Here is a 19,827-nt window from a genome sequence, read left to right on the forward strand (position 1 = left end):
CCACCCCCCAGTAAAATTGTCAAGCATTGCACTGCAAAAAATGCTTTTCTTACTTAGATTTTTTGTCTTGTTTCTAGTCTAAATATCTAAAAATTCCTAAATCAAGAAGAATGTTCTTGACAAGAAAAACAAATTGTCTTGTTTTGAGAAATAATGTGGCAATATTAAGTGATTTTTTTCCTTATAACAAGCAAAATAATCTGCCAATGGGGTAAGCAAAATAATCTTACGTCAAAAGAAAAAACAAGAATATTTTGCTTACCCCATTGGCAGAATATTTAGCTTGTTTAAAGGAAAAACTCACTTAATATTGGTATATTATTTCTCAAAACAGGATAATATGTTTTGCTTGTGTAGAAAATGCTTCTTGATATAAGAAATTTTAGATATTTAGACTAGAAACAAGACAAAAAAATCTAAGCAAGAAAAGCATTTTTTGCAGTGTGACCGGTCCGCGGTGATAAAAAGGTTGTGGACCAATGGTCTAACGCAGGGGTCACCAACCCTGTTCCTGGAGAGCTACCTTCCTGCAGAATTCAGTCCCAACCCTGATCAAACTCACCTAAACCAATTAATAGTACCTAAAGCAGCACTTGATAATTACAAACAGGTGTGTTTGGTCAGGGTTGCAACTGAAATGTGCAGGAAGATAGTGCTCCAGGAACAGGGTTGGTGACCCTTGCTTTTATAAGAAAATGCATTCATACCTAACTGTGTCATTTACACCTAAATTGAATTAGTTACATTATAAAATGTGCGAGAGATTCACTAACTGCGCAAAATACAAATTGGAACTCTAACATGAACAAGTGTTTATCAGCTAAAAAGGTACATTGGGTTCTCTTTGAACTAGCAGCTAATGGTAGATTTTAAGAGAAATGGATTTTAAAGAGAAAATAGTCTGTCGCCTCTTTCGCTCTTATTCCATTTCCATTTTCCACAGCTCCTGCATTGCTTTTTCTTATTCCATCATTGACATTTCTCATTTTTGCTCGTCCCTCTCTCTCTCTCCACTTGTCTTCATATGTGCTCATCCTCCTCTGCATCCCACTCTCTGCCGTCTCGCCGTCGTTCTCTCCCTGATTGTTTGCCGTATTGCTGTTATGATAATGGGCCATTCTCTCCATCTCTCCAATTCCACATCCCACGCTCTCTTCCGCAGCTGTCTTAGCCAGCCTGATACGAGGAGACAGTGAGAAACAGACATCTGCTGCTTTCTCTCTCTCTCTCTCTCTCTGGCACTCATAATCCAGTGCATTCAAATGTTTGACTTCCCTGTGTATTCAATTTCCTTCACGCCGCTAACCATGGCCTCATGCTGTACATCATTCTGGACGATAGAGAGGAGGGTGTTCAGTGTCCCGCGGACAGAGGGTGACCAGAGCCTTGTTCACCATCAACTCCGACTATGCATGAGAAGAGCGATAAAACAACTCAAAGACATTTACAATGTAAGAGCTTGTTTCTGCTGACAGCAGCCGTGCATAAATTACCATTTAAAAGCGAGAGGGGGTTTATTTGCGGGGAAAAGTTTGGCAGCCTTTTTGCTAGCGTTATTGGCATGTTGTAAAGACATAAAATGGCATTTTTATATCTGGTCAAGGACGAGACATTGTGTTTTGGTGTCTGTAATAAATGACATTTGGAAGAATTATTTTATGTACTTGGAGAGCATAGTAAATGTTTAAATATGGATGATTTAATATGTTTTTCTTGACCTGTATGTTAAAATACAGTTGAAACCAGATGTTTACATAAACTCTAAAAAAAAAAAAAAGGAAAATAACCATTTAAAAAAATGTCTGATGGTAAATGATACTAAACGTTTACTATTTTAGGTCAGTTTAGGACTATCTACATGATTTAAATTTGCTAAATGCCAGAATAATGAGAGAACTATTTTTTAAGAACTTTTATTCAAGAACTAAATTAATTTCTAGACAGTCAAAAGTTTACATACATTTCCTTTGTATTTTTTATCTTTGTTTTTAAACTGTATAACTTTATTCAAATGTTTTGGGTATCCTTTCACAGGCTTCTCACAATAGTTTAAAGGAATTTTGGCTCATTCCTCCAAACAGAATTGGTGTAATGGAATCAGATTTATTGGCTTGCTCGCACAAGATTTTTTAACTGCCCACAAATTTTCAATAGGATGGAGTTCAGGGCTTTGTGATTGCCACTACAAAACATTTACGCTTGTCCTTAAAGCACATTTTAACTAATTTGGCAAGGTCATGGTCTGTTTTAAAGATCCATTTTTGGCCAAGTTTTAATTTCTTGCCTGATGTTTTGAGATGTTGCTTCAGTATTTCTACATAATGTTCTTTCTTCATGATGCATCTATGTTGTGAAGTGGACCAGTCCCTCCTGCAGCAAAACAGCCCCACAACATGATGCTGCCACCCCTATAATTCACGGTTGGGATGGTTTTCCTAGGCTTGTAATCTTTCCCTTTGTCCTCCAAATGTAATACTGGCCATAATGGCAAAACAGTTCAATCTTAGTTCCATCAAAGCACAGGACATGTCTCCAAAAATGATTCTTTTCCCCAGTGTAATTTAGCCAATTGCAATCTGGCTTTATTGTTGATTCTGGCTTGTTGATTTTCCCATGTTGTCACACAAGGAAGCAGGTTTTGAGGTTTTCCTTAAATACTATTCTACAGTTGTGCCTCTTTTTAACTCAAATGTTGTCAATCAGCCAATCAGAAACTTCCTTAGCTTCCTGTTTCCTACTTCCTGTTTCAGAGGCATAATAATCTCATTGTATGTAAACATTCTTTCAAGAAAAGAATGACAATTAAACAAATAAATCTCTCTCATTATTCTGCTATTAAGCATAACAGAAAATGTGATAATCCTAACTTACCTAAAAGAGAAAAAAGTTTAGTCACATTAACATCTGACTTTTTAATATATGGTTTTGTGCCTTTTATACAGTGTATGTAAACTGCTGGTTTCAACTGTATATAATGTACAGTTGAAGTCAGAATTAATTAGTCATCCTAAATAATTACCCCCCCCCCCCTGTATATTTTCACATTTCACATTTTAAAAGACTTTTTTTCTAAACATAATAGTTTTCATAACTTGTTTCTATTTACTTATTTATTTTATTATTTTACTTAGTTCTTATTATCATTTCCATAATGACAGTAGATAACATTTTCCTAGATACTTTTCAAGATACTAGTATTCAGCTTAAAGTGACATCTAACCCTTATGTGCTGTTGGGTATGTTTTCATCCACTCTGGGGTGATTTTGAGTCTACTGGTTTTTTCACACCTGCCTTATTTAGTTCGATTGAATCGCACTAGAGTTTATTTTCCCTTTTGGTACAGTTCGTTTGGGCAGGTGAGAATGCAGCAATCGTACTACAGTGTGCACCAAAAGCAGACCAAATAAGCATACCGAGACCTGCTTGAAGAGGTGGTCTCGATGCGCTTTCAAACGAACCCTGGAGCGGTTCGTTTTTGGTGAGAATTTGATCCATACTAAAACAGGTCCAACCGCAAAAAATACTAATACTAATCCAGCTGCCTTAGGCCGATGGGCTGTGCATTATGGGATATGGAGGAAAAATATTTGTTGACAGCGCTTTACCAACAGAGAGAGAGGGGAAAACATTACCTGATGGATCGTTGGTTATATTTCTGCAAGATGATCATGTCGCAGTTTAGCTAAATTAATTTCACTCCTCTTCCTGAAGTGATGAGCGATGCATTAGAACACTGTTTTTCAGCCGCGGCCGCGCTTCATTCTCAAAATGTATAGTTTGTCTAAAGCAGGGATACAATCAGTCAGCGCAGTTGTCCCTCCAGAGTGAAAACGATATTTTGTGTCTGCCGGTTTTGTTTACCTGCGGGAGTTCATTGCCATTTTCCCGCACGTGAATTCTAACCAATCAATAAGCAGTTTAGGAAATATGTTCAACAACATCTGGCCAATGAGAGATTTGGATTTTGTCAGATGAATACATTTTGGTTTGTTTCAACTGGTTCGGACCAAAGCCAGCAGTGTGATGTGAAAACGACCCAAAGACGGCAGAAAATGCAACAATGGATCATTTATTGCCCTTGGTCCACACCAAATGAAGCGAAGTCCAGATGTGAAAGCACCCTAAATTTGGCTATAACTTTCTCTGTGTTTCAGCTAGCAGAATGGTTTTGGTGACAAATCTTTTTTGATACATATTTTGAGAAACTATTATGATTTAATTTTTTTTAAACTCAACAATACACTCTAGGCAAATTTACTACCCTTTTGTTATGTTCAGGATGAAACGATTCACTGAATTAAACTGCTGTAAAATTGCATCAGATAAATATTTTTTTTCAAAAAGATTTTTTCAGAAATCTGTTAATCAACTTCAGTCCTGATCAAAACCACTAAATTGCTAAGAAAATGATAGGATTCTAACTCATTTTAAATCATATATTATGTCTCTGATTTGGTGAAAAAAAGCACAATGACGTATTTTCAATTTATAAAGTAATTTTTACCTTTTATTAAAGTCTTGAACATGTGAAACAACATAGCCTTTGATGCATTGTTTTTGATTGATTTTTCACTTTTTCACATACTGTACTTACTAGGCTCGCATATTGTTCACATACTACAGAAGTAAGCATATTGGAACACAGGGACAGTGCTTGCATTGTGTTTTAGGGTTGAAGAATATGTCTGTAAGGTAAATGGATTTATTGCGCTCGTAATTTTCTGCCAGGATATTACACGCCTGCCATTTTATTAGGTACATGTGTTCATCTGCTTGTTAATTTAATATATCCAACTATTTAATCACAACAGCACATCTACAGTGCATTTTAGGTAAGTGGACTTGGTCAAGATGATTACTGAATTTCAAAGTGAGCATTAGAATGGTGAAGAAAAGAGATTTAAGGGTCTTGGTTTTTGGTGTCAAATTGGTCTGAGTATTTCAGAATCCAGATGATCCATTGGGTTTTTTTATATACAATTTCTAGAATTGAGTGTGAATGGTCTGAAAAGGAGAACTGTAATGTCTATTGATGCCAGAGGAGAATTTCCAAGACTGGTTCAGCTGACAGAAAGGCAACAGTTTATACAACCAAGTTCTGGAAAAAAAAAATAAATAAATAATCTCTAAACATAAATCATGCCAAATCTTGAGGCAGATGAGCTCCAGCAGCAAAAAGCACACTCCTGTCAAAAAAAAAAAAAAAAAAAAAAACAGCAACAACAGGAAACTGAAGCTACAGTTTTATCAAAATTGGACGATGGAAAAGTTGTCTTGTCTGATGAGTCTTGTTTTCTGTTGTGACACATTATATGGTGGAGTCAGAATTTGGCATAAACATCATGATCCAACATGGTTTATGCAATAGTGGTGTTGGGGAGATTTCTTGGCACATGTTAGGCCCCTTACCAACTAAGCATTATTTAAACACCACAGCCTACTGACATATTGATACTGACCATGATTCACCATCATGTCAACAGGTTTCACAGATATGATTTCAAGAGTTCACACTTAGCTGATGGTTGATTATAAGCTTGTTTGGCATGCTGTCCCGGGAGAGAGCCCTGAGCTCATAAGATCCTCGAGCCCGGGGCTCCCTCCCTTTTGCAAGGCGAGAGGAGAGTTTGAGCTCAGGTAGATCTCAAGAACTCCCCTGCTGTATTAACTAATAAACAGATGATTGCTCTTAAGAGATAACTATGTACTTGGAGCATTTTATGGTACAGATTTGGATTAGTCAATTAATTTAAGTTGCATGTTTTTGGATGGTGTGAGGAAACCAGGGAACCTGGGGAAACCCATGTGAGCATGGGGAGAACGTGTAAACTCCACTCAGAAACATCGGCTGGCTTGGTAAGGACGTTCTTGCTGTGAGGCAACAGTGCTAACCACTGGATCACCGTGCCACCAATCTAGGAAAGGAGGAGGAGTAGGGGTGGAAGGGGGGATTCTTCAAAACGAAGATAGCTGTCATATGGAACTTAGGGTATTTATACTGGCTTAGGAATCGTCTGATTGGTGAATCATAAATTAAATAATGCAGGACCTGCTGCAAGCAATCATAAGCACGTGATCCTCTCGAAATTAGTTTATAAATAAACTTCACGCGTTCATGATACTCAGATGACCTCCACAATAACCAGATCTCGATCCAGTAGAAGCCTCTTTAGCATGTGCTGAAAAAAATATGCACTGTTTGATTTTAGAATGTCAATACTGTAAGGATTGCTAACTCTCCATAATATCAGACCCCAAAAACTGTTATGAAATTACATGAGGCAAGACCAGGAGAATTGCCATGCAATAAAACAAACTTTCTAATCTGAGAAGAAGATCAGCTACAAAACCAGCTGTTCAACTGTCTGTAGGGGATGTAGTAGCTGAAGGTTGATTCACCCTACTTTGACTGAACTCTTGGAATTTCTAGTTGATATGATCATACATATCTTAGCAATCTGTTGGGTTTGTATTCAGTAAGCATATCTGTAATGTATTGAGGTCCTAGGCCATTTAGTGATTTATAGACCAGCAATAATATTTAAAAATCTATTCTTATTGTAACTGGGAGTAAATACCTGAGGACAGGTGTGATGTGCTCTGATTTTCTGGTTCTAGTCAGAATCCTGGCAGCAGCGTTCTGGATGAGCTGCAACTGTCTGACTGTCTTTTTGGGCAGCCCAGTGAGGAGTCCATTACAGTAATCCACCCTACTGTTGATAAAAGCATGAACGCGTTTCTCAAAGTCTCCACTGGAATCAAAGCATCTAATTCTTGCAATGTTTTTGAGATGGTAGTATGCTGATTTAGTTACAGCTTTGTCATTACTATTGAAACTTAGATCTGACTCCAGAATCGCACCAAGATTCTTGACCTTATTTTTCGTTTGACCCCTAAAGCCAACATAAAAAGCAACAACTAACTTAAATAATGCACACTATTTCCATTTAAAGACTTCAGCCCAGATAAACAAGATGAAACAATAAAAATGTGATGGATAAAGGATGATAGGCTGTGCGTATATGTGGAAGAGATGTAATTTGTTCTGAATATCAGGCTCTTGTCTTTTAGCTCCGGTCTTGAATGTTAAATGGCAGCTCGTTGCGGTTGAGTCATGCCTGCCTGATTACATGAAGATGTCACAGCGATTTTACCTCATTCTGCTGTTACAAATGTCTCAACCGCATTTTTGTAGATTAAATTTGTTATTCTGGAAGACTAATTTCCCCACAGAACACAAACAGAACCTTGACCTTTAAGATGGAGAGACAGTGTGCCAAGAATCGGAAATGCGCTTCATTCCTCATTGCATTTATTATCCTGCTTGCGCTTAATTTTCAATGTTGGTTGCTTTACTTTATCCACTTTATTGTCTCCGGGGCTTTAAAATCACACCCCTTATCTGCACGACACACATTGTAATGCTGCCGACAAGGTCAGGAGAGCGGCAAAACAAACATACAAGTCTAAACAGCATGCGAAGGACGCAAAAAATCCTCTGGCTGATGAATTGAAAACCAATCAATACGTGCCATATGAAGAGACGGAACGCGTAATGCACGTGCTCATCTGGAGTGTTTTCCATTCTTGTATTAACAAGGCCTCCTGCGCTTTAGGTTTTCTCTCCAATGCCGATACTTTGAAAGGCATCTCACGCCAAGCAATTTGGCTTCCATATTTTATCCTGAATTACCTCGCTGATGCCACTAATGAAATGCGGTCTATTGTGGCAGAAAGACGAGGAGAGAGATGAGAGAGCAAAACAGTTTCTTTGGAATAACAATCAAGCTGTGTTATTTTTTTTAAACACTATTGATGACCTCGAGTCCATCTGCAACGAGAACGAGTAATCGCACGGGGATTTAACACCAGACAGCTTCCGTGTGCATTTACATTAACATTTACTTGGCAGACATATGTCACGGCTACTTTAGAGAGAGAAAAAAGGACCATAAAGTGTATTGTTGTTGCCAGTTCCTTTTGCAGGTTGCAGTAACATAAAAAAAAAAACACTGGAGAGGATCCAAAGCACAGAAGTTGGTTAGTTAGCATTTTTAAAGAGTCTGAAAGACTGCCTAATTCCCTCACTGAGCATCAAGCCAAGGTTTCTTATATAATTCTTCATTTGAATTTTCTTCTTCAGACCTTTTGTCTTCAGAGAATTGTGAATGTGCTTGTAAATTGCATCAAAATATGATCTGCATCAAATGTGAATGCTATTCCCATGGTGCTCAGTGTCTTTTTGTGTTTTCAACATTCAAGCTTGTATTGACTTAGCGCTTTTAAAAAGGCAAAATCACACAGAAGATATAAAGAGAATGAATTTGGCACACTTTATCACATTTACAGCACTTTTTATTTTTGTAAATGAGTCAAAATAAGGAAGTTTGAAACCAGTGGCTGAGCTACTTTTTTTTTTTTTTTTTTTTACATGGTGGCCAGGGGGTGGCAACTGCCATTTCAGAGTGTCCACACACACTGTATTCAAATAATGAATTAAGGAATTCAAAAGTTTTAATTGTAAAAACAACGCTGAATTTATTTACAAAAAGTATATAATAGAACATGCAATTACACATAGCAGACATCAAACCGACCTAGATTTGAAAAGATAAAGCGCATTGTTATATATGTATGTATGTATGTATACATATATATATATATATATATATATATATATATATATATATATATATATATATATATAGTGTGTGTGTGTGTATATATATATGTATATATATATATATATAAATATATATATATATATATATATATATATATATATATATATATATATATATATATATATATATATATATATATATAATTATTATTATTATTATTATTTTATTTATTTATTTATTTTTTTTTAAGTGCAACATATTCAGATGTCAAGATCAGGGGCTTGTTACAATACATCAGGAGCTTCATATAATGATATAAAAACATTTGACAACTTTTAATGTAATTGGTGGTTCATTTCGCTTTGGTGACACCTGACCAGTGATTGGAATGACGGTGCTATAAATAAGTAGCATTACTTTATGGCGTTACTTTTTTCAGTAATGAGTAATCATTGAATTTCTGTTTCTGCCGTTACAACACTGTTACTGCTACTGACAATAAAACTTGTGTTACTATAACTGAGAACACTGAAGTGGTTTGCATGCGAGCAGCATCTCTACAACCTCGCACGCCATACAACCTCTCTTTCTCTGGACTGGTGTGTATGCGTGCGTGTGTGTGTGGCTGAACACATAACCAACCAGCGATGATGACTGGTGAATGTGGTGTAACTGAGAATGTGATGATTGGCTTAGATAGAGTACATTTACATCGTTTACCAAACGGAGTAGGGTTAATAACATTTGCTATTTTCTGTCTGAAAGTCTTCTATTTTAGTGGGAATGTTACCAGGAAACGGACGAAATTGATACTTTTGACAACCCTACTGGCCATACATATATAGAAGTATATTCACCAGCATTCCTGATGACCTCCGACCATGAAGATTGTCCTCAAACAAGCAGCGACACACACAAATTCTTACTCTTTTCATTACTCCACATTTCTGCCTTTCCACTCATGCACCGCAAACAATCCAAACATTTTTTTTTTTCCTCTCTGCAGCGAGGCATCCAGTGCGCCGTCTCTGACTGATAGCATTCCTGTCAGGATATCAGAGACGCTGATTGATACTGGCAGGCATGTCATTGGGTTTGTGGACTGAGCTTAAGCTGGAACACTCACCTACACTCCAGGATCAGTTCATGCCATTGGACACGGTCCGCTGTGAGGCCGGCCCTCCATATGCATTCATTTCTCTGTTTTTCTTTTACAGATGGCCTTCCCTCGGGGACTATTGACAATGTCTTACTGCTCGATCGGAGGCTATGGCTTTGTGGAGACCGTGAGATTGTGAAGACGCATCAGCTTCTCGTTCTTCAGAAGTAAGAATTACGTCATTTTCTGTAATCGCTCTGTTTACCATGCGGCGAACATGAATAAATAAAAAGCTCAAGCACTTTTCAAAGAGGGTCTTCAGTTGCTGGTTGGCAGTAATTTTTTCTTTGTAGCATCTTAAGCATGAGCTGGCCAGAAATTAGGTTTTGAGGGTTGAAAAAGGCTGTAGAGGCACAGATAAATAAGAATTTGTTTTTAGATTAGATGTTTTTATTCTGGGAGAAAATCACAGACATTAACATTCATGCGAGTATTAAGATGCATCAGGGCACTAATGCACAGCAAAATGAACAATATTTAAATAATGAATTGATATTTTTTTGTTTAAAAAAGCAAATAAAAAGAGAAAAAATAAGAATAATTGTGCATACTGTAAAACCCCAAAAGTTAAGGTAACTCAAACCATTTGAAGAAACCGATTGCAACAAACTTCACTATGAACTTAAGTTCGAAAAGTAATACTAATGAGTACTGTGAACTTAATCCAAAGAGTAAACGAAGCAATTTGAGCACAGTGAAACCCAATAAATGAAGAGAACTTAAATCAACTGTAAAAGTACTGTAAAACTCAATGAGTTAAGACAACTCAGACCCTTAGAGGAAACCGAAAACTATATCCATATGAGTACTGTGATGAGTAATGAGGTGTTTAATTAACTTGTTACATTTAACGCTGAGTTAAAAACTCTTTTCAAATGAGTAGAATTTACTTTGAATAAATTTTGAGTTAACTACTGTACACTTACTGTATGTGTTGCATTCTGAAGGACTCATACCTACTCCCTAATCCAGGATTTTCAAATGTGATCACGTTTTTTGCAAGGAACCCCTGTTCAAAAATGTTAAAGACATGTCAAATGTATATACTGTTTGTGCAAAGACTTACTTTACATTGTCAAAAATGTGGATATAAAATATTATCTGAAAAAAAAAGTTTGTTTTCTGTGTAACATAGAGCGGGTAAAATCAGTGTTGAACACATTTTTATTTTTTTATTTTTTTCTTCTGGGAATAATATTTCTAAAGGAGCTGTTGACATGGAATTGAAACAGATTTTGGTAAAAACCCAAACAGTAAAAACAGAATAAAAAATAAACCAAAAAAAATCTGAAAAAATAGTTTTGTGTAGTAACAACTGAATAAGAGAAGGAGGAATTACTGAACTATTGAAATTAATTAATAATTTATATAAATGTCTTTTTCACTGCATCTTTTCATTTTAATGTGCATAACTTAGTTTGTAAACTAGTAAGATTGTTGTTGTTTTTGCATATGTAGATTTCTTTGGTTGTTACCAACATTCAGGGAAAAATTCAAGTCAACTGCACATTTAGAAATATGTTTTCTGAGAAAAATGGTGACGTGTTCAATACTTGATTTCCCAGCTGTAGTTACATTTATCTTGAATTATAATTCATTATATATTTTTGAAACAATGGATATTCCAAAGATTACATTTTTACGTATACTGCACATTTTTTTTTTTATTAATAGTATTCATTTTTTTTTTTACTGCTTTAATTGTTGTAGTTAATTTAAACTACATTAAATAATCTAAATGTTTTTCTTGTTAATTTTACTTTAAATGACTGAGCATTGTAAAAATTGTGGAATATAACACATTATCTTAAAAAAAAATCATTTATTTTATATGTACTATAACATTTAGACATTGGATATTTCAAACGTTTGTACTTTTAAATGTATACCTGTATAAATGTATGTTTTTATTCATTTATTTTTACTAAGTTGTAGTTTTAAGGTAGTTAAAACAAAATACATTTTTAGCTAATGTTTTTTTATTTATTTTAAATTACAAAAATAGTGTATATTTTATTGTTTTAGTGTAGTGTAAATGACAATAATCTTACTGTGAAGGAATAGTGCATTGTTTCTTGTACTGTAGGCTTCCTGAAACATCTGCGCCACAAATTAAACATGAGCAAAGAATCATGGGAGTAAACAATGTCAATTATTTGTACTCTTTAAAATGCAAAGGGACCTTTGAAGTGGCCTATTTTGAGCAATTTCAGTTTAGCACAACCATTCAATATGGTGGATATGATTGTTCTCGCTCTAGAGTGCCCTTCGGAGGTGGATTTATCTCATTTGGATGCTATGATGTTAATTAAGGCAGAAATGCTTCGGTGAAATGAGTCCATTTGTTGCCAAGAATAGAATCTATAGAAGCTATTAATAACTTTCACATTTCCTTTGGTGATTGGAAACTGTTGTAGCAGCGATTCAAGCAGCAACTATCAAACTACAGCTTTCAAACTGCACTCTCACTGAAGTGAAACGGGGTTAGGCCTGGTCAGTTTCAGTTTATAAAGCCGCAAGGAACTACTTAACACTTTATTTGTAAGTAAATCCAAAATTCAATACTTCTTTTTCCTGGAATGTTCATTCTCCTGGTCAATGCAGGTGTTGTTTCAATGAACCACACAGCATCTATCAGACTATAGCTTTCATCTGCATTGTTAGGCCTGGTCAATGACTTATAATGCTCCATGGAACACTTCATGTGTAAGTAAATCCAACGTTTTTCATTTAGAAATGTTCTGCTTTTCTAATGACTGCATTTTAGATGAATTTTAAAGCCATCCAGCTGGCCACTATCTAAAATCTAAAACAAACCAGGGTCACAACTTCATTAATTGTTTACACACTTGCATTGATTCATTTTAACACTTCATTGGTATAAAAATCCAAAATGTTTAGAATTTTGAAATCTCTTCTCTTCTGATTGCAAATGGTTGTTGCAGATATAACAGATCTGCTTTTCACTCAATAACACCAGGACGACACCAAGAGCTGCTTTCCTCTATTTTATTCATACCTTCAGAAGACAATTAAACACAAACATATCGTCTTTGGGCTGTAGTGCACATCCGACCCCCTCATCAATACACAGCAGCATTGTGTGGTCAGATTAGTTATTTTCTCAGGAATATATGTAATGACATTTTGATTAATTTTACAATTTATACACAATTACACACATAATCTCTTATAATTTGACACTTTCAGAAAAATTTAATTTTACAGGAAAACATTTTTTTTTCTTTACATTTACAACAAAATGAAAAATTTACAAGCAGATCAGTACTGTCGTAAAATCCTGCTTTTACCCCCTCAGACAACTTTCTAAAGTCAAGCTATTTTTATCCCAGATCAATTTTCAAACGGTTATTCATGTCTTCATAACATCTTGTCTGGATTACTGTAACTCTCTCTATTTTGGTATTTCTCAGTCTTCTTTTTTCTCGTCTGCACCTGGTACAAAATGCGGCTGCTAGACTACTCTCTGGCACTCGCAAGTATAAGTTGGTAACACAGATTTTAGCTGCACTTCACTGGTTACCCATTAAATACAGAATTGATTAAAAAAACTGCATTATTTGTTTACAAAGCCGTCGATTATCTTGCTCCTCAGTACCTTACTGACTTGCTTTGTCCGTATAGCCCCTCTCGATCATTGAGATCTTAGGATCTCAATTTACTCACCATGCCCAGAACACACTTTAAAAAATGAGGTGTTCGAGCATTTGCTGTTGCTGGTCCTAAACTCTGGAAAACTCTACCAATTCACATTAGTCTTTCCCCCTCCATTTCTGTTTTAGTCCGTTTTAAAGACCTATATAATTTTTCTCGCTTTTAAAACTCCTTGATCTCTGTTTTATTGCTTTTATTTGTTAAATGTTTCTTTTACATTCTGCTTCTCTGTCTTTAGTAGTCCTATGTACAGCACCTTAGTCAAACTTGATTGTTTTTAAATGTGCTTTATACATAAATATTGTATTGTATTAACCCAAATCTATTTTTGTATTGCCCAAACTTTGTTCGCTGTAGGCTTTGCTAAGCTAACTCTGTAAAAGCCAATGTCTCCCTTTGCCTTGAACTTCGAGCACCTTAGATTCAGAATTGTTGTTTATGTTCACATAGCTAAATTACACATCAACTAAAGTTTCAAATATTGTATCGTAGAGGACCACCCCTTTAATAAAAGTGACTTTTTTTAACTTTTCAAGGTTAAAATTTGTTGAAAGAAAGATCCGGGTCCTATAATGCTATTCAAAACCATAATAAATAGGGAAAAATAAAAACACGAATCACAAAATAAAGAAAACGGCGTACAGTTAAAAAACGAAGTTAGATTATTTACACACACACACACACACACACACACACACACACACACACACACACACACATATACATGTTTGTTTTTGTGAAAAGTGGGGACATTACATAGGTTTCCATTCATTTTATACTGTCCAAACCGTATATTATATTGCCCTCACCCCACCCCTAAACCCAACTATCACAGGAGACTGTGTGCACCTTTACTCTCTGATTAAACTCCTGTATTAAACTTCTGCAGGATTTATACGCATTTTGAGAAATGAGGACGTCACCAATGTCCTCATATTTCACCTCCTTTTTGTAATACCTGTGTCATACCCATGTCATTATACAAATTTGTGTCCTGATATGTCACAAAAACACGTACACGCACACACACACACGCACACACACACAAACTGTAATTTTATTGGCTCAGAGCTGGCAATCAGCCCACAGTAAGCGATGTTGATGTGAACACAGCGAAGCCATTACATTTCTCTCGGTCCTGCCATAAAACAAGCTCACAGTGGAAGAGAAGTTCGCGCTGAAACACTCGCTTTGTAAAGGCCATTTACCATAATGAACCTGGAAACAAGCTGAAAGAGCCCCACTGCAGCGAAGGAATTAAATGTCAACTTTGGTCTGAGAAAATAGACCGGAATTGTCCAAGAGGCATTCACCTCCGAAATGAGCTCATTTAACACAGAGAGGCGTCTCTGCATGGAAATAAAATCGTCCAACCCTACCGAGACGAGAGAAGAACAGGAGACGCAGTCTGGGTAGAGAAAAAAAAAAACGATACTCTTCCTCCGAGATTCAGCTCCTATACGAGGCTAATTAATGCTCCTTCTTGTGAAATGCCCTATGAACTCGGCCATGTGGTCTCGGGTTGTATGGGCAGGGAGCTCGTTGGCATCTGGGAGGGTAGAGGAGGAGATAGTGTTCGTGAGGGGGCAGACAGGCCACCATGAGGGAGTGCGCTGGGTTGATAATGTCTGGCGTGCGCGGAGATTGCCTGGATCTCGCTCTAATAGAAGGATTATCCAGAGAGAGGTCGAGCTAATACTGTTGTTCAAATGAGGGACCGAGAGAAAAGGAGGTAAGAAGCGCGCGCCTCATCAGACTAACAAGCAATCCAGTTTTCATTAAGTCCCCGGCAGACCTCAGATCAGTGTCTTGTTAGCGAAGAGCAGAGTGGGATTAGTTGAGCTCAGACGCTGGGGATGGAAGACAACTGCAGTCTGATTACCTTATTTAGATACTCTGGCATTACGGCCATGAGTGAGAGTGAGAGAGACAGAGAAGGATAGAGACAGGTAAAAGGAAAAGATGGACAACTCTAATAGACTGAGTGGGAAAAACTATTTTCACTTAGACATTTGATAGCCAATATCAAAGTGAAGTCAAAAGTATTAGCCCTCCTATGATTTTTTTTTTCTCTTAAATATTCTCTTAAATGAGGTTTCAAGAGTTTACACTTAGCTGATTGATAATAAAGCTTGTTTGGCGTGCTGTCCCGGGAAAGAGCCATGAGTTTATAAGATTCTCGAGCCCTGAGATCCTCATCAAGATGAAGATTTTGAGATGATAAAAGTCTGGTTATTTATAGTGAGTTAAGGATCGTCTGATAGGATAATTAGTCATTAGCTAAAGTTGGAACAGCTGTGAACAATCATAAGCATGTGATCCTCTCGAAATTTGTTTATAAAAACATCAACATCAAAAACACATCGAAACATCAAAACACATTTTCTGAGTTGTTGACAGTCATATACAGTTGAAGTCAGAATTATTAGCCTCTTCTTGATTTATTTATTTATTTTTTTTAAGTATTTCCCAAATGATGATTAACAGAGCAAGGAACATTTTCACAGTATGTCTGCTAATATTTTTTTCTTCTGGAGAAAGTCTTATTTGTTTTATTTCGCTACAATAAAAGCAGTTTTAATAAAAAAAAAAAATTAATAAAATTTATTAATTTTAAGGTCAAAATTATTAGCCCCATCAAGCTATATTTCTTTTTTCAGATATTCTACAGAACAAACCATAATTATACAATAACTTGCCTAATTAGTCTAACCTGCCTAGTTAACCTAATTTACCTAGTTAGGCCTTTAAATGACACTTTAAGCTGTATAGAAGTGTCTTGAAAATATCTAGTCTAATAGTATTTACTGTCATCATGGCGAAGAGAAAATACATCAGTTATTGAAAATGAGTTATTAAAACTATTAGGTTTAGAAATGTGTTGAAAAAATAAATAAGAATGTGATCTGAACAAATCGGATAATCCTAACTTACCTAAAAGAGAAAAAGTTTATTTACATTAACATCTGACTTTTCTTTAAATGGTTATGTGCCTTTGTATACAGTGTATGTAAACTTCTGGTTTCAACTGTATATTTCACTTAAAAGTGAAAATTGGTAGTTTTTGTGTTATTTTTAGCAAATTCGTTCTTCCGGTTTGAAAATAAATTTTAAAGCTACGTCACGACCATGAGATCCTTGTGTAAACTCCAGTGTGGAGACTGGATGTGTGTACTGGCCAGTACAATGTGACGTCTTTGAGTTTTCATCAATAACTCATCTGAAAGACTTGGTTCGAACCAATCAGCGCACTCTATTGTGAATGAGGTGCAACTTTATTAATTGCCCTTGAGGTGCCCTTAACCTAATTAACCTAGTTAAGCCTTTAAAATGTGTAATAATTCTGACCTCAACTGTATATAGAATATATATTTTATTATATAATATATTATGCAGGATGTCACAGATACTAGAGTATACCTTTACAATAAAATATAATATTTAAAAACAAAGAAATAATTTGAAATATTAAGTGTTAAAATATATTTCCATTAAAACTGCTGCTTTGAGATCAAAATAATAATAATAATAATAATAAACAAACAACAGCAACAAAAGCACCTAACTAATGGGTAGCTGCAAAGACAGAGAGAGAAAGGGAGTAAACATAATGCATTTAAAACATGAACAGCCAACATGAACATCAACTACAGTTATAAGTTCAGAACATTTATATACTTCTCAATAAATGGACTGCCAAAAAAAGCTGCACGTGTGGTTTTTCTATATGTTTGTCTTAATATTCTCCGTTATGAGGTTGTGCCTCTCAGACCAGGTCTGTTATATGTAATCGATAAATAATCTGGCTCTGCTCAGCCTCTCTGTCATCCATCATCCAGCTCTCCTCATCCTCCAGCGCTCAGGCCCCGGCCTCATGAGGGCCCCAGACAGACACCAGTGCTTTATTAGGCCATGCAACGACTGGGAAATTTGAGAAACCAATCTGTGGATGAGGAACGCAGAAGAGGACAAAATCTCCAGCGACTTATTTGCTCAGGAATAATAATGATGCTAAGAAGAGAACAGACACATGAGGACAAAAACAGACTGGTTTGAGAGCAAGTCTGAACAAACAGTACACAAATTCTTTCTAAAGATCATTTATGTTATGTCAATTATTGACACTTTTTTTTAGAATGTGGTATAAAATATTAATAATAAAAAATATTTCAGTTGAATTTCTCATGGGGAGAACATGCAAACTCAGAAATGCCAACTGACTCAGCCGAGGCTTGAACCAGTGACTTTCTTGCTGTGAGGGGACAGCGCTACCCACTGCGCCACCATGTCACCCTTATCTAGAATATTCATTCGTTCATTCATTTTCTTGTCAACTTAGTCCCTTTATTAATCCAGGGTCGCCACAGCGGAATGAACCGCCAACTTATCCAGCAAGTTTTTACGTAGCGGATGCCCTTCCAGCTGCAACCCATCTCTGGGAAACATCCACACACATATTCACACATTCATACACTACGGACAATTTAGCCTACCCAATTCACCTGTACCGCATGTCTTTGGACTGTTGGGGAAACCGGAGCACCAGGAGGTAACCCACGCGAAGGCAGGGAGAACATGCAAACTCCACACAGAAATGGCAACTGAGCTGAGGTTCGAACCAGCAACCCAGCGACCTTCTTGCTGTGAGGCGACAGCACTACCTACTGTGACACTGCCTCGCCTATCTAATATCTTAATCTTAATTGTTAAAAACTGTATATAAAAATTATAATGTACACAATAACGCCTTAAAAAATGTGACAGTGGTTGTTTATCTCCATCTATTCACACAGTTTCACAGCAGAGAAACGAGAGGAATCTTATTTAATGCAGTGAGGTCTGCAGGAGTTATCGGTGGTCTTGACTGAGTAATTACTCTTGTTTATAATCATAATAAGAAAGTTTAACAACTGCCGCTGAAACTTGATTTTAAAATGAGCCACGCTTAACACAAAGGTGTCAGAATTATTTAGCGATCCGGTGCTTGGCCGTCGGCGGTCGACCGCTTGACTGTAAAACTGATGGTTTGGGACTGAGGTGAACGGGACGGCAGGACTATCCATTACCATAATTAATTGATTTGTTTTCTTCGAGCCTGCAGGTTAAATGCACTCAGTCTTCTGGTAGTATAAACCGCAATAAAAAGCCTTTTAAAAAGAGTTTTCTGCACTCGCAGTCTAAAACTTCACGCCTGACCTGTTTCCATCATCTTTGCGGGATATGAAGATTGATCTTTTTCATCAGTTTCTATCCAGGTCACTGGACTGTCGATGCATTAATAGAAGGCCGGAGCACGTCCGCGCTGGATAATAAGACGCACAGACTCATTGATGATGAGGGTCAGGGTTTGTCTGGTTAGCATGGGCTGGTTAGACTTGGCTGCTAGACAATGACACTGTGTAAGAGGAAAAAAGTTATTTTCTACAGTAATGCCTGTTAATATGCTGTGAATTATGACAATATTACTATATATTAGCAGCAATCACATCAAACTGCAGAAGTCAATATAAAGCAATCAGATCAGCATAGTGACATCCGACATAGATATTACTGGCTTTTATCCATTTCTCTCAATCTTACTATCAAGTACAGCTCATTTGCTATTTTAAACACATTCAAAAAATGTTTTTGCTTTCTATTTATCAAGTAGTTGCAAAAACTGTTTGGCCATTCGTCTACATGAAAATGCTGAAGACTAAAACTGAAACTTTCTGAAAACTCTGTCCAGGATGAAGATTTTTGGAAACTCCAGTTACGGTGTGTTTGTATGGTCACTAACACAGTAGTTTTTGACTCGTGGTATCAGCTTTGCACTGTTTTCTACCTTTTGATAGGTCAATATGGCTGTATTCTAATGCTGGGTTCACATCAAATGTGAAGCACTGAGTCACTTGCTCTAATTTACTCACATGATGTTTTTCACCTCATGCTAATTTTTTGTTCGAATTGAATTATTTAAACTTGCAGGGTAGTGATGACTTATTAGCATGAATACTTGATGCTTAAATCAAGTTTTGGTGCAGGATAATAGTTTTGGATTTTTCATTAGTTTTAGTTTTTATTTTGTTTTGACTTTGTTTTTTTTAAATTCAGTTAATTCGTTTTCAGAGGTAAATTTACTAGTTTTTTGTTAGTTTCTATATATTAAAATTATTTAGTTTTAGTTTGGATTTTAATGGTTTCAGTATTAATTTATTTTATTTGTTTTTTAAATAAGGATGTTTGTTAGGTGGAAGATTCAACATCATAAGAATAAATACTGAATAATAAAAACTATTAGCCATACATTTTTTGAAACCTGTATTCAGAGGACACATGACCACTATCATCTACCATCAGAGTCCGTAGTCCAGCCATTGGCTAGATCG

General features: G+C 36.2%; 1 long non-coding RNA gene across 5 annotated transcripts in view; it reads left to right on the forward strand.

The window, feature by feature from the left end:
- LOC137488194 (uncharacterized) overlaps positions 1-19,827 on the forward strand; it is a 194,634-nt gene that overhangs the window by 65,429 nt on the left and 109,378 nt on the right. For 4 of the 5 annotated variants that reach the window (XR_012394361.1, XR_012394358.1, XR_012394357.1 and 1 more), the window contains exon 3: positions 9,843-9,951. This is a non-coding gene — a long non-coding RNA (uncharacterized lncRNA). Of the gene's footprint in view, positions 1-9,842; positions 9,952-12,388; positions 12,491-19,827 lie in introns of all 5 variants that reach the window. The other variant, XR_011007139.2, reaches the window with a different exon arrangement.

The sequence above is a fragment of the Danio rerio genome, chromosome 2, assembly GCF_049306965.1.
Source record: "Danio rerio strain Tuebingen ecotype United States chromosome 2, GRCz12tu, whole genome shotgun sequence".
Lineage (NCBI taxonomy): Eukaryota > Metazoa > Chordata > Actinopteri > Cypriniformes > Danionidae > Danio > Danio rerio.